This window comes from Pinus tabuliformis, chromosome 2_1 (assembly GCF_031772625.1).
Source record: "Pinus tabuliformis cultivar Carrire ecotype Pingquan chromosome 2_1, CPIR1, whole genome shotgun sequence".
Classification (NCBI taxonomy): Eukaryota; Viridiplantae; Streptophyta; class Pinopsida; order Pinales; family Pinaceae; genus Pinus; species Pinus tabuliformis.
In genome coordinates, this window is record NC_142299.1 from 134,818,022 (window position 1) to 134,832,289 (window position 14,268).

Here is a 14,268-nt window from a genome sequence, read left to right on the forward strand (position 1 = left end):
TTGGTGGGAGACTTATTGTGAATAAAAGCCCACAGAGGAGTCTGCAATGTTTGTGGTTGTGCCTATTTGGGGCTCTTTTAGGGATGTTGTTGTTATGAAACCAACTCATAAAAACATAGAAAAGATAGATCAACGCCTTAGAATTCATCCTCTTCGAGGGGGCAACCTCCTTTACATTACACAAATGAACAATTCTTGGATGATACAAAGGACAAAACCTCCTTTCTATATATAGGAGTCTAAGGGGTCACAAGATAACCAAGCCGACCTAACAATAATAATATAAAGGCACAAAATAACAATAGTGGAATTCTATGGGGCACAATAATAATAATATGGGGACAATAGGGACACAACAATAAGAATAAGGGATACAATGACAATAGTAATGGGGGAATCACTAGTATTATAGGGACCTAACATGCCCCTCTCCTTCAAAAAAGTGTTGTCCTCAACGCTTGAGTAGTTCTTGATGCTTCTATATAAAATTATCATCCTCCCATGTGGAATCTTCAACGGGTAAGTTCTTCTACTTGATGAGATACTTTGAAATTGATCGATTTCATAGTTGTTGAGCTTTTGTTTCTTTAGCTGCTTCAGGTTCCAATATGAATTTTCCTTCCTCATCAAGTTCTTGCAATATTGTTTGAATTCGAATCTTGTCACCTATAACCTTCTTTAAGCATGAAACATGGAAAAATGGGTGCACTTGGGAAGCTGCAGGAAGCTCCAATTTGTATGTCATAGTACCTATCTTTTGCAACACCTTGTATGGACCATAACACTTTGGTTATAATTTATTATCCTTCTTAGTGTTGAAAATAGCAACAAGAAATGCTAAAAATAGCACTGCTATAGATAGCATTTCAGGATATATTCCAATTTTAATTTGTCCTTGAATTAAAATTGAGAATTAAAATTTGAATTTAGTCTGAGCAGCTGTTTGAAAAATAATTAATTAATTCATTTTGAGTTAGTCAGTTAGTGAAATTCAAACATGAAGTATATGTGAATACATGTAACAGTTATCCCTTTGATTGAGGAAGTTAACCCTTAATTAAGGAGAAAAGGATGAGTTGTATTTCAGTTGTAATTAGTTAGCTCAGTTAACTGAGTTAAGTCCAGTTAAATTAGTTCCAAACAATTGCAGGAACTAATTGTGAGTTCAATCAGTTAATGCATGCATGCATGCAACTAGTGTTCTCCAGATAACTAAATATTCTCTCATAAATAACTCCTGCATGTCAGTTCAGACAAAGGCCCAGTTGAGATTAAAGGCAGGGACAATGTACTATCAGTTGCTAGAATATTCCTATGAGAATATCTCTTGCATGTAGAAGGAATTCATTCCTTGAGGATTACGCAGTTTCTACAGAGGTCAGTGCAGTGTGTGAGGTGAGAATCACACAGGTTGCAGCTGGATCACCCAGGAGAAACAGATGAAGGAAATAGGAGGCTTGGAGGACAGAGGAGAAGGCATATGTGTTATTTATTCTGTTTATAAGCAGCAGTGAGGGATTGTACTGAGAGCTAGATAGCTTGAGAGCTAAAGCTTTGTGTAATCCTGAGATATTTCCACTTGTATGATAATACAGACAGCGGGGGTTTTAGCTGAGGCTTTCCCCAGAGTATTATTCTGTGTTTTATGTGTGACTGATTCTACTTCTCTGTTATATGTGTTCTGTTTGATCTTGCTCAAAATCGATTACGCTTACGCAAGTTTGATTGTAGAAGTAGATTAAGTATTTTTCTTTAGTACATTGCATAATCAGTTTAATCTATAATGAGAATTTCTACATGGTATCATAGCAAAGGTGATCAAAGCGGAGAACAATATACAAAGATGGGAGGAGTTCGAAGTTTGAAGTTCTTTATTGTAGGTACAAAATCGATTTCTTATCACATCTCAAAGTTCACCAATGGCATTCAATGGCTTGAGACTCGAGTATGCTCTAGATGGCAGCTCGAATTACATAGCATGGAAGGATCGCATGGAAGCGGTATTAGAGGACAATGGTTTGAAGGACTTCATTGATCAAGAAGTCCCCAAGCTAGCAGCAGCTAATGCCCAAGAATTGGCGGAATGGAAGAAATGTGTGGCGAGAGCGAGGAGGATTCTTTTGGAGGGAGTTCGAGACCATATTGTCTCAAGTCTCCATAGAAAGGAGACTCCGTTTTAAATGTGGAAGACATTGAAGGATCTATATCAGAATAGCAGCGACCAGAGGAAGCTGGCGCTGAAGGACAAGCTTTAGAAAATCAAGTGTGAAAAGGGTGACATGATCTCTACATATCTAAACAAGCTCACCACCTGCGGAGATGAGTTTGGAAGTGTAGGAATCATGACATCCGATGATGATATGGTGAGTCTTTCTCTCCTCGGTCTTCCTAAGAGCTAGCATAGCTACCAAGACTCAGTGAATGGAAGAGAGAAACTTCCAGATTGGGAACAATTGTGGTTGGATCTGATGCAGGAGGAGATTAGGAGAAGCACCAGAGATGGTTCTTCATCTAAGCATGATGATGAAGAAATTCTAGACTTAGCCAGTAAGGCTAGGAAGGGGAAAGGGAAGGCTTCCCATTCCAAATCAAGTTCTTCCCATGGAGGGACAAAGATTGACAAATCTAAAGTGAGATGCTTTAATTGTCATGAGGTGGGCCATTATGCAACTAATTGTCCATTGAAGAAATCCAAGAAGGGATCCTCGAAAGGCTCAGATGGTGAGGCACTGGCCTCACAGTTCGAGTCGGATTTTACCCTCATTGCATCCATGGTTTCATCAATGGTGGGTTGTGTTTGGTACATGGATAATGGAGTCTCATTCCACATGATCGATGATAAGAGTTTATTAAGTACCTTGGAGGAGAAGGACCTCCAGATGTTCATAGAGATGGGTGATGATGGAAAGTACCGTGTTTCAGGTGAAGGTATGGTTGTGTTTCAGAGGGATCATGGAGCTCCTCTCACCCTGAATGATGTAAAGTATGTTCCTAGACTGAAGAAAAACTTGGTATCGGTCACGATGTTGGAAGGCAAAGGCTATGATGTAGTCTTCAGTAAAGGAAAGGTGTTCCTGAGACACATAGCCACTGGTCAGACCAAGAGGATTGGGATTCGAGTGAAGAATATCTACAAGTTGGAGGTAGATGACTGTGTTGCATTGAGTTCCAAAGAAGAATTGGTGCAAAGCCAAGATATTATGCAAATTATGGCATAGGCGGTTGGGCCACTTGCACCATGGGGCCTTGAAGATAATGCACCAAATTTCTACCAAACTTCCCAAAGGTAAACTTGAGCAAGTGGACACATGCAAAGGTTGTACCTTGGGTAAGTATGCAAAATATTCCTTTCATGATCGAGACAGTCGAGCTGAAGCAATCTTGGAGCGAGTTCATACATATGTGTGTGGACCATTCTCGACATCCTCCACTGGTAAACAAAGGTATGATGTGATTTTCATTGATAATGTTTCTCGTAAATGTTAGATCTATTTCATGCAAAACCTTCTCAAGGTTTTGTGAGTTCAAAGCCTTGGTTGAGAAAGAATCAAGAAAGAAGATCAGGGCCTTAAGAAGTGACAATGGTGGAGAGTATGTCTCTCAAGAGTTTAAGGAATTCTGTGCAGCAGAAGGAATTAAACGGGAGTTGATGGCACCTCATAACCCACAGCAGAATGGGGTGGCCGAGAGGAAGAATAGAATGATTATGGGGGCAACTCAGGTGATGCTGCATGACCAAGGCCTACCACTTCATTTGTGGGTTGAGGCATGCAACATAGTGGTCTATTTGCATAATAGAATCCTGCATCGCATACTTGGTATGAAGACACCAGAGGAAGATTTCTCCGGGAAGAGACCAGATGTGGGTCACTTCAGGATCTTTGGCTCATCGGTTTATTGCCATGTGACCAAGGATGCCTGGAAGAAGCTAGAGCTGACAATAGAGTTGGGGATACTTGTGGGGTACACTGGTACTCCCCACAACTATCAGGTTTATTTGCCTACCAGTCAGAGGAAAGTGGTTCACAGAGATCTTAAGTTCGATGAGCCAAAGGCCATGCGAGTTTCCCTTGAGAGGGAGCTCAAGTTGCAAGTAGAGGAGGAACTTTTGGTTTCTAAGGAGGAGGAACCTCAGACTGATGCGGAGCAGCCTCATGCAGAGGTTCCAGGAGTGGAGACATCCACTCATGCAGAGTCTTCCAGACAGGTGCGGAAACGCACAAGGGAAGCTGACAGATTGTTGATGGATGTGAGAGAGAATGTGGGAGAGTCATCGTCTCAGTGCAGACAGAGGAGGTCACCTAAGTGGTACACTGGTTACATGGCCCTTGTTGGGGAATGTGTAGAGATCGAGCCATCTTCCTTTGAGGAAGCAGTGCAACAGCCGGTTTGGGTTGATGTTATGGTGGAGGAGTATGACTCCATAGTTCGGAACAGTGTTTGGGATGTGGTTCCAAGACCGGAGAACAAGTCAGTTGTGAGTTCCCGTTGGCTTTACAAGGTAAAGCAAGATGCTGATGGTACTGTGGAGAAATAGAAGGCAAGGTTTGTTGCCCGTGGTTTCTCACAGGTCGAGGGGATCGACTATGATGATACTTTTTCTCTTGTAGCAAGGTACTCATCTATCAGATCGATGTTGGCACTATCAGCACAGATGGGTTGGAAGATCCATTAGATGGATGTGAAGATTTCATTCCTCAATGGCAAGATTGAGGAAGAGGTGTACATAGAGTAGCCGGAAGGATTTGATACCTTTGATCGTGAGTTGCATGTGTGCTGACTCAAGAGAGCTTTGTAAGGGCTGAAGCAAGCACCTCGTGCTTGGTACACCAAGATTGACAACTACTTCACCGAGTTAGGCTTCACAAAGAGTGAAGTGAATGCGAACCTGTACCACATCATGGTAGAAGGTAAGCCATTGATCATTGTTCTTTATGTTGATGATCTAATATTAACAAGTGATGATCAGTTGATCAAGTCTTGCAAGGAGGATCTTGCAAGAGAGTTCGAGATGAAAGACATGGGTTTCATGCACTACTTCCTAGGCATGGAAGTGTGGTAGAAGGATGGGGAAGTGTTTCTATCTCAAGGCAAGTATGCCAATGAGATACTCAGGAGATTCCACATGGAGAAGTGCAAGCCCATGCAGACTCCTCTAGCAGGTAATTGGAGGAAGGAGGATGCTACTTCAGGTGAGGTAGTAGCAGCCATTATGTACAGGCAGCTTGTGGGTTCACTGATGTTCTTAGTGAATACACGACCAGATTTGTGCTTTGCTGTGAACCAACTGAGTCAAGCTATGGTTCAGCCTACCAAGCTATTTTGGAAGGCAGTGAAGCATGTTTTGAGATACCTCAGAGGAACATCTCAGTATGGATTATGGTACAGACAGACAGAGGGAGTGAAGCTTCAGGGCTTCATAGATGCAGATTGGGCAGGGAGTCCATCAAATCGGAAGAGCACATCAAGAGGATTTTTCAACCTTGGTTCAACTGCAGTTTCTTGGTACAGCAGGAAACAGAGGTCCGTTGCACTTAGCTCAGCAGAGGCTGAATACATGGTTGCAAGCTAGGCAGCATGTGAGGCCATTTGGATGCGGAAAATTCTAGTTGGTTTGTTTGATCAGAGGATGGATCCAACTGTGATCTATTGTGATGATCAGAGTTGTATCAAACTCTTCGAGAATCCAATATTTCATGATAGGTCCGAACACATCGACATCTGGTATCATCATCTTCGAGACTGTGTGGTGAAGAGGATCATGTTGTTGCAGTATATTTCGACCGAGGAGCAATATGCTGACATTTTGACTAAGGTATTGTCAAAGTGTAAATTTGAGTTCCACAGAGACAAGATCGGGGTGGCAGATAATCCCTTTCTTGTTGAGAGGGAGTGTTGAAAATAGCAACAAGAAATGCTAAAAATAACATTGGTATAGATAGCATTTCATGATATATTCCAATTTTAATTTGTCCTTGAATTAAAATTGAGAATTAAAATTGAATTTAGTCTCAACAACTGTTTGAAAAATAATTAATTAATTCATCTTGAGTTAATTAATTGGTGAAATTCAAACATGAAGTCTATGTGAAGACATGCGACAGTTATCCCTTTGATTGAGGAAGTTATCCCTAAATTAAGGAGATAAGGATGAGTTGTAATTAATTAACTCAATTAACTGAGTTAAGTCCAGTTAAATTAGTTCCAAACAATTGCAGGAACTAATTGTGAGAGTTCAGTCAGTTAATGCATGCATGCATGCAACTAGTGTTCTCCAGATAACTGAAGATTATCTCATAAATAACTCATGCATGTCAGTTCAGAAAAAGGCCCAGTAGAGATTAAAGGTAGGGACAATGTACTATCAGTTGCTAGAATATTACTATGAGAATATCTCTTACATGCAGAAGGAATTCATTCCTTGAGGATTGCGCAATTTCTACAGAGGTCAGTGCAGTGTGTGAGGTGAGAATCACACAGGTTGCAGCCGGATCACCTAGGAGAAACACTGCAAGGAAATAGGAGGCTTGGAGGATAGAGGATAAGGTATATGTGTTGTCTATTCTGTCTATGAGCAGCAGTGAGGGATTGTACTGAGAGTTGGATAGCTTGAGAGCTAAAGCTTTGTGTAATCCTGAGATATTTCCACTTGTATGATAAAACATATAGCGGGGTTTTTAGCTGAGGCTTTCCTCAGAGTATTCTTCTATGTTTCATGTGTGATTGATTCTACTTCTCTGTTATATGTGTTCTGTTTGATCTTGCTCAAATCGATTAAGCTTCCACAAGTTTGATTGTAGAAGTAGATTAAGTATTTTGCTTTAGTACATTGCATAATCAATTTAATCTACAGTGAGAATTTCTACACTTAGCTTGCTTGAGTGACATTTGTTTATATGGTTGTAGCCGTAGGAATACCTAATCACCTACATCAAAACTTCTTTCGCTACGATGTTGATCTGCCTATTGTTTCATTCTATTCTACGCCAAGGTGAGGTTATCCTTTAAGAGTTGGAGAACTTGTTTTTGATGCTCGATGTGATCTTCCATTGCTTGAACCTTAGAATTTTCTCTTAAATATGATGTGATGGATGGTGGATGATATCCATAAAGTGCCATAAATGGGGTCATTTTTGTTTCAGTATGGAAGGAAGTGTTATACCACCATTTAGCCAGAGGAACCCATTTGACCCATTGTGTCTATTTATCAGATACAAAGCAACGAAGATATCCTTCCAAACATTTTTTTACTATCTCAGTTTGCCCATCAGATTGAGGATGATAAGATGAGCTATGAGCTAACTGAGTACCAAGACAAGAAAATAATTATGTGCAAAAATTTCCAGTGAAAATGGGATCTCTATCGCTTACAATAATTTTTGGGTTTCCATGTAGCTTTTGAATTGTTTCCATAAATGCAGTAGAAACTGTACTCACTTTAAATGGATGAGATAATGCACAAAAGTGTGCATACTTGGTAAGTCTATAAACTACTACCATGATAACACTCTTTCCTTTGGACTTGGGTAAACTTGTGATAAAATCCATTGAAACCTTCTCCCAACATTGGCTTGGAATGGATAAAGGTTGTAATAGTCTGTTGAAGCCTTGAAAATCGGGTCTACAACAAGGGGGATACCCACCCGGTCCGGACCTTGAAAGAAACTCCTTTTCCATTTGGGATGGTTGGTCTGATTGGGGATAACGGGACCAGTTTCCCAATTTGTGTGTGATGATAAGAATTGTTGTTTCCCTTTCTAAAGATTTCTAAATAAAATGCTTTTAATGTAAGTCTAATTTAAAACATGCAATTTTATTCTAATGAACAGAAATATCTAATTCTAAAACTAACCCAGGAATTAACTTTTCACTTATGCGATCTAAAATAGTTTCTAACAGCAATTGGTAATAAAGATCATTCAATCGCTACTAGAAAAGAATTCATTAAAAATGAATTGTTTCATATAAGAAATTAGCCGAAACAATTGTGAAAATCATATCTCATAATAAGTCATCATATATTAAGCATAAACAGAATAGTCATCACCGTACAAAAGTGCCAGATGATAACTCAAACATTCAAGCCTTCATATATAAATAACTGAACATAAAATATTACTTTGACACATAAGCAGAAATCATTAAGAGATAAAAGTACCATTGATAACAAGTTCTACTCATGAGCTTCAGCAATATAGATTTATCTCTTCCTAATTCAATATCTACTAAGAGTACAGAAATGCATTTTAGTAGCAAACATTAAACACAGATATCAATAAATCTCATTCCATTAATTCATCAAAACCTCCTCCGAGGGTGAAAAAGTGCATGTTCTGAGGAACGTTTTGACAAATTTCAGGACCCCTCTCCAAATGCCTGAGAGGGGTTAAAATACTACTAACTAAATACTAAAAATAGTTTATTACAAAAATATAGGAGGAGGTTTAAATGACTGTCCTCATCTAAGGAAAAAATAAATCAAAAATAAAACTAAAACTGTATCTGGAAATTAACTATCTATGCATCTGCTCTCTCAGATCGCAAGCATTCAGCATCGGCTTGAGAAGCGTTGGTTGGCCGACCTCCAATTTTAGTTGTCCTGCGAAAACAGAATTGGAAAGTGTTGGCGCTATCTTCTCGACAAAATTTGTAAGGCACTTGAGAGTCATGCATTGACTGTGCGACTTAACCAAGTACCGCCAGTAAGTGTCCCAATTCAACTTGGTTAATTTCTTGATGGACTCTGCCTTTTCCTCATCTTTCTGTCTCCAACTTGTTTGTAGTTGTTGTGCCTTTGGGAGAAATCCCGGAGTGGTTTCTGATATCAGGTTTGCTCTATGCAGATTTTCATTGACATAGTCAATGACGTTGTTTGCCACTGTAGCTGCTTCTTCTGCTGCCTGTTCTGCCTTTTTGCATCCCACTTATGAAACAACATTTCTTTGTGGGATTCATTGATTTTGAGCAAGCCTGCTTTCTTCCCTTCCTCCGATTCCTGCCAAATCAAATAATCAGAAATTCTTTTATCAATCAAATCATAATCGAGTTGCAAATCCACGACTTGACTTGTAATTTTATCGCTCATCTCGCAATGGGAACTCCATTGCGATATTCTTTGGCATAGTGTCTCTTGCTGTTGCAAGATTTGGTCGTTCAAGGCAAGGGCTTCTGAGACAAACTCTGTGATTTTGGGGTAATCTTTATGCATTTCTAGCATGGCCTGTAATTGATTTTCCTTTTCGGCCAAATTGCTCTGATACCCCGGCTGCATTTGTTGAAAATTTCGTTGTAATTTTTCTAATTTCTCCTCTACTTCTCGATTGGCACTGGCCTGCTGTAGTTGTTGCTGCAAAACTAGGATTTGTTCCTCTTTATCATTAAGTAATAGTTGTACCTCAGACACTTTATCGATAGTAGCAGAAGCATAGGCTCCTGCGATCTGGGATAACTTAGTCAAATTTTTAGTAGTGTCAGTGGTAGGGTCTCACCAAAGGACATCTAGCTGCTCGTCCTCAGGTGAGAGCACACTATCCAATTTCCGTTTCTTTCTTTGTCTTATTACCACTGATTTATGCTGCGGACTATAAAATACATATAGAGGAGGAATCTCCTCTATCTTCAGCATTATTTCAGACGATGGGGCCATGGGAATATACTCTGTTTCTGGAGCATTGCTGACTGTTTCAATGACCATATCTGTCATTGTCTGCACTATACTCTCAGGCGTCTTCATGTTCTTCTCTTCAGTATTAATCAATTCATTAAATGTTTCCCACTCTTTATCCAACTCATTTCTCACTGGCTTTCGTGGCTGGATGAGGGGAGGGGGAACCTTCACCTATGGTGTCGTCAAAACCTGTTGCTTTGGGTGCTCTTTAGATTGGGCAGTATCTCTGACTGACCCTTCACTTTTATTATGGTCACTCTCGGACCGTTTAGAGCATTCTAATGATTCTTTCCCAGATTTAAACCTGGACTTGTCTGTACCCGAGCTTCTACTTAGACTGATGCTGGGAGTTGGCTCTCTTATCGGTTCTAATCACAACTTATCCAAGGGGATGTTTGCTAATCTCCTCCCCATGTAGAGTTTGAATTCTTGGAATTTCGCTAGGGGAAATTGAATTTGAGCCATATGAAAAATGTCTTTCAGTGTGCTTTTCTGCTGGAAGATTTCATCAAAGAGATCATCTTCTTTAGAAAATACCTTTATCTTGATAGCTGTAGTAAAATTCTTAATGACATCAAAAGGATCAAATTATCTCCCTGGAAATTTAAACAGTCGTAGAATCAGCATGTTGTCTACTTCTTTGAATGCATGACCTAAATCAAATAGTGAAAAGGCCCCACAGGCCACAGGAAATTGCGGCCAGACAACCTTCTTCTTGTCTTTCAATTCTTTGCTCATTCCTCCCACCCCGCAGGTCTGGTAGGCAATTTCTCGAGCCAATAACTTATCAGGAACATACAAGGGTAGCACATGAGGGGAAGCAATGCTTCCAAATACTCTGACATAAGTGAAAAACTCTTCCCCAAACCATCTTCCGACAGGGAGAATATCAACTTCCGCTTCGGGGGAAAATCTTGGGGCGTCCTTATTATACAACATTCTGTGAAGAGGTAACATAAATCCATGAAAATTTTTGTAAAAATATGGGATAAACTTGGAATCCCACAATTCCTTATGGTAAATGTGAATGGGCAAGGGATTCTGTATAGTCCACTTCCAACCCATTAAAGGAAATCTGGAAACAGAACAGATTGCATCCATAACATAAGCAGCTAAAAAGAAAGGAGGATAAATCCTTTAAGAGGGAGTTCTTCTAGACCGATAGTTCCAAATACCCGAGGCTAAATTATCAGACAATATTTGAGCCCAATCCATAATAGTGGTGTTAGTGGCTACATCTAATAGGGGTAGCCACTCGGATGAAAACTTGTTGATGTTAGGCCTTCCAAATAGCCTACATAGCATAGCAGCAGCAAAACAATACAGGGAGGAGAGGGAACCAGTACTGTACATACCATGTTTGTCCTTTTTCAATGGCTCTTCCTTTGCCGACCAGTTCTTGGTGCACTCCGCCAAATCTTCATTTTCTTTGGTGAACTTCTCCACGAACTGCTTTTTGTAGCTTGCCTGCGGCTCTGGTAAATGATACATGAGTCTTAAATCCTATGGGGTGAATGACCCAATAAGCTCCTGGCTCCAAGACTTGAATTGTCTATTTGTTATATCAGCACTATCCAATACCCACTTGACCATGTCTGTATATGGAAGTATCTTAGGCCTTGCCGCTATTCGGTGCAGGAATGAACATGCAAGTTCAGTAATTGATGCTTTAGATGACCCGCGTGAGTCTACTGTCACTTTAACTTCCATAACTCTGGGGTTTTCTTCTTCAAGCAGACTATACATGCCTTCCCAAGTGGATACGCTGGCCTCTCTGGTACAGGTAGTGTCTATGAATAAGGGTGTCATCTCTCTTTTCTCAGCAATCGGAGCTTTTCTCTTCTTTCCCATTACGTTCTGCACACTGTTGTGTATATTATTCTGCTTGCAGCTCCTGCAAGTTTACAAGTAAGAAAAGAATAATGGTAAGAGATAAGGTGGCAGGAAAGCTCTTAATTCCGAAATCATATCAAATATATCACCCTACATGAAACAACCTTTCGATCAGATCTAAATCTTATCTCATAAATGACCATCAATAAACCACTAAGTTGACATTAATGCCCATAACTCGGTATCGGATTACGAGAAATATTTCATTGAAGAATGAGCCCTGCTGATCTGCGATAAAGCAATTTTGCGATTTGCTTCGCAATATCGCAGATCGTAATATTGCATATCGCAATATCGCTAATCCTTTTCGTTAACAATCATTTATTTCTTTATGAGACTGTGTGATGCGATTTGCGAGATGCTTTATCGCATATCGCAGGATCGAGATGTTTTATCTTAGGTGATTCTTGTGACATATGACATCTGCGATGTGTGATGAGTCTTTAAGGCGTGCGATCTCGCATCGTCACGTTTTCACAATTTTGAAAGTTTTTTTATATGATGTCCTTCATTACCCTTTTGCGATGCGATGTTTTATTGTTAAGAGAATGATTTTATTCGAAACTTATCATAAAACTTAAGTTTTTGGGTTTTGCGGATGTTTTTCCTAAGTTTATGATAGTGTGTTTTATTCAAAGGGAAATATAAGTGCTAGCTTTTGATTTTCTAGAAGGGTCCTCATTTATTTAGTTTTATTACTAATACTAAATAAAAATGGGGGTTTTTGCTGGCCACAACAATTGGCGATTCACTAGGAAGAACCAGTTATCTCTGATTATTTTTTGAATTTTCTAAAACTTCCAAAACAGAAAAGTTTTCTGGAAAATCAAACTTTATTATAGAAATATAAAGTGCATAATGCTTTTAGCCATTAATGGTAGTTTGTTTCTTCCGTGCTAATTCTGATCATTTCCTTCCCAAAGCTAGTCATTGTATTTACATCAGCCACTACTTATTTTATAAAGATAAAAACAAAGTCATCTTTGTAGATCAGTTTTAAGTGTGCTCATTTGTCGTAGGTAGAGCCTCTGCTACCAGCAGTTGTTCATAGCCTCGACAGGGTTACCTATTACCCAGCAATGATCTTGTATCCTAGTTGGAGAAATATACAATTTTCAAAGATAAATCCAGATCCACATTTATTGCTTTTGTTTTCTTTTAATTCTTAAAGAACAATGTTTTGGTTTGGTAGCCAAATTATGAAAGTTTCATTCACTTTATTTATAACTTTGCTGAACAAGTTGGCTCGTGATGAGACCCCTTGTCTTTTGATTGCAACAATCTTGAGTCATTGCCCTATTTTGGTATGCAGTTTTGGCAATGTCAGCGAGTTATAATATCTATGATCATGATAAGTCGGCTCGTGATGAGACCTCTTATTCTTTAAGTCTATAGTGTATCATTGGATTACTCTTTCAAACTCGTAATTCCCTGGGGGGGAGGAAGTCATTGGTTCCTTAAGAATAGCTCCGGACAACAATTATAGAGTTTTTTGAAGACAACTTTTCTACAGAGAACCTTCGTTTTGTTATTGATGCTTTTCATGACTGATATAAAACAAATTCCCACTAGAGGTTGTTTTTATCAAAATTCGTAAGGCTGAAACTAGTAAAATTTTCAGGCTTGTAGTATTTGACTGTATCTTTCAATAATAATGATCGATTTTCCAAATCAGTTCTATTTATACAAACGAAAAACAAAATTTAGAAGAAACACCTATCTCTTTCGTGAATTCCAAAGGTAACCATTTACAGCCTGTTTTATTATCAAAATAAAGCTATAAATGATAATTTACAAAAATAGGAGAGGTCATCTTCTATGGAAAGTTATTTTTAAGGATCTACCCATTAACAGGTAAAGATTCTCTTTTCCCTGCTAAATCTTGCAATATGAAAGTCGATGGACTTATGATTTTAACAATTTGGAAAGGTCCAAGCCACATTCGTTGGAATTTAGAATGTTTGCTTTTTTCTTCGTGAGCCTTATCCCATTTCAATACTAAATCTCCAACTTGAAAATCCTTCCTAGATAACATGTTTGAATTGAAGGAAGCCTTTACTAATGCTTGATGATGAGCATGTGTAATTTTAGCCTATTCTCGTTGCTCTTCTAGCTTAAGGATCTGCAGTTGTCTTAGTTGTAAAGATGAAGTTGGTGTTTCGTCAATAAATTGAACTAAAGCCAAAGAAGGAATTGATAGATGAGTTGGGAGAGCTACTTCTTTCCCATAAACTAAATTAAAGGGAGAAGTGCCAATGGAATCTTTTTGAGTTATTTGGTCTGCCCACAGAGCATACATCAAAGATTTGTGCCAATTTTTATGATTCTGATCAATGGTTCACTTAATGATTCTGATTAAGTTTTTATTCGTTGATTCGTCCAACCCGTTCCCTTTTGGGTAATAATTGGCAGAATATTTAAGCTTAAAACCTCTTTTAGGTGCAAATTCAGTCATAGCATTGCCAGAAAAATATGATGCATTGTCAAACATTAAAGCAGAAGGTAAAAAAAACCTGGTAATTATGAACTGATCTATGAAATCGATGATATGTTCAGTGTTAGCTGTCTTGAGAGGAACTGCTTCTACCCATTTAGTAAAATAATCTGTAGCTGTAAGGATGTACCTATGCTGTTTAGAAGAGTGATGAATGATCTCAACTATTATATCCAACCCCCATTGATCAAATGGTTGATCGATATTGACTAGT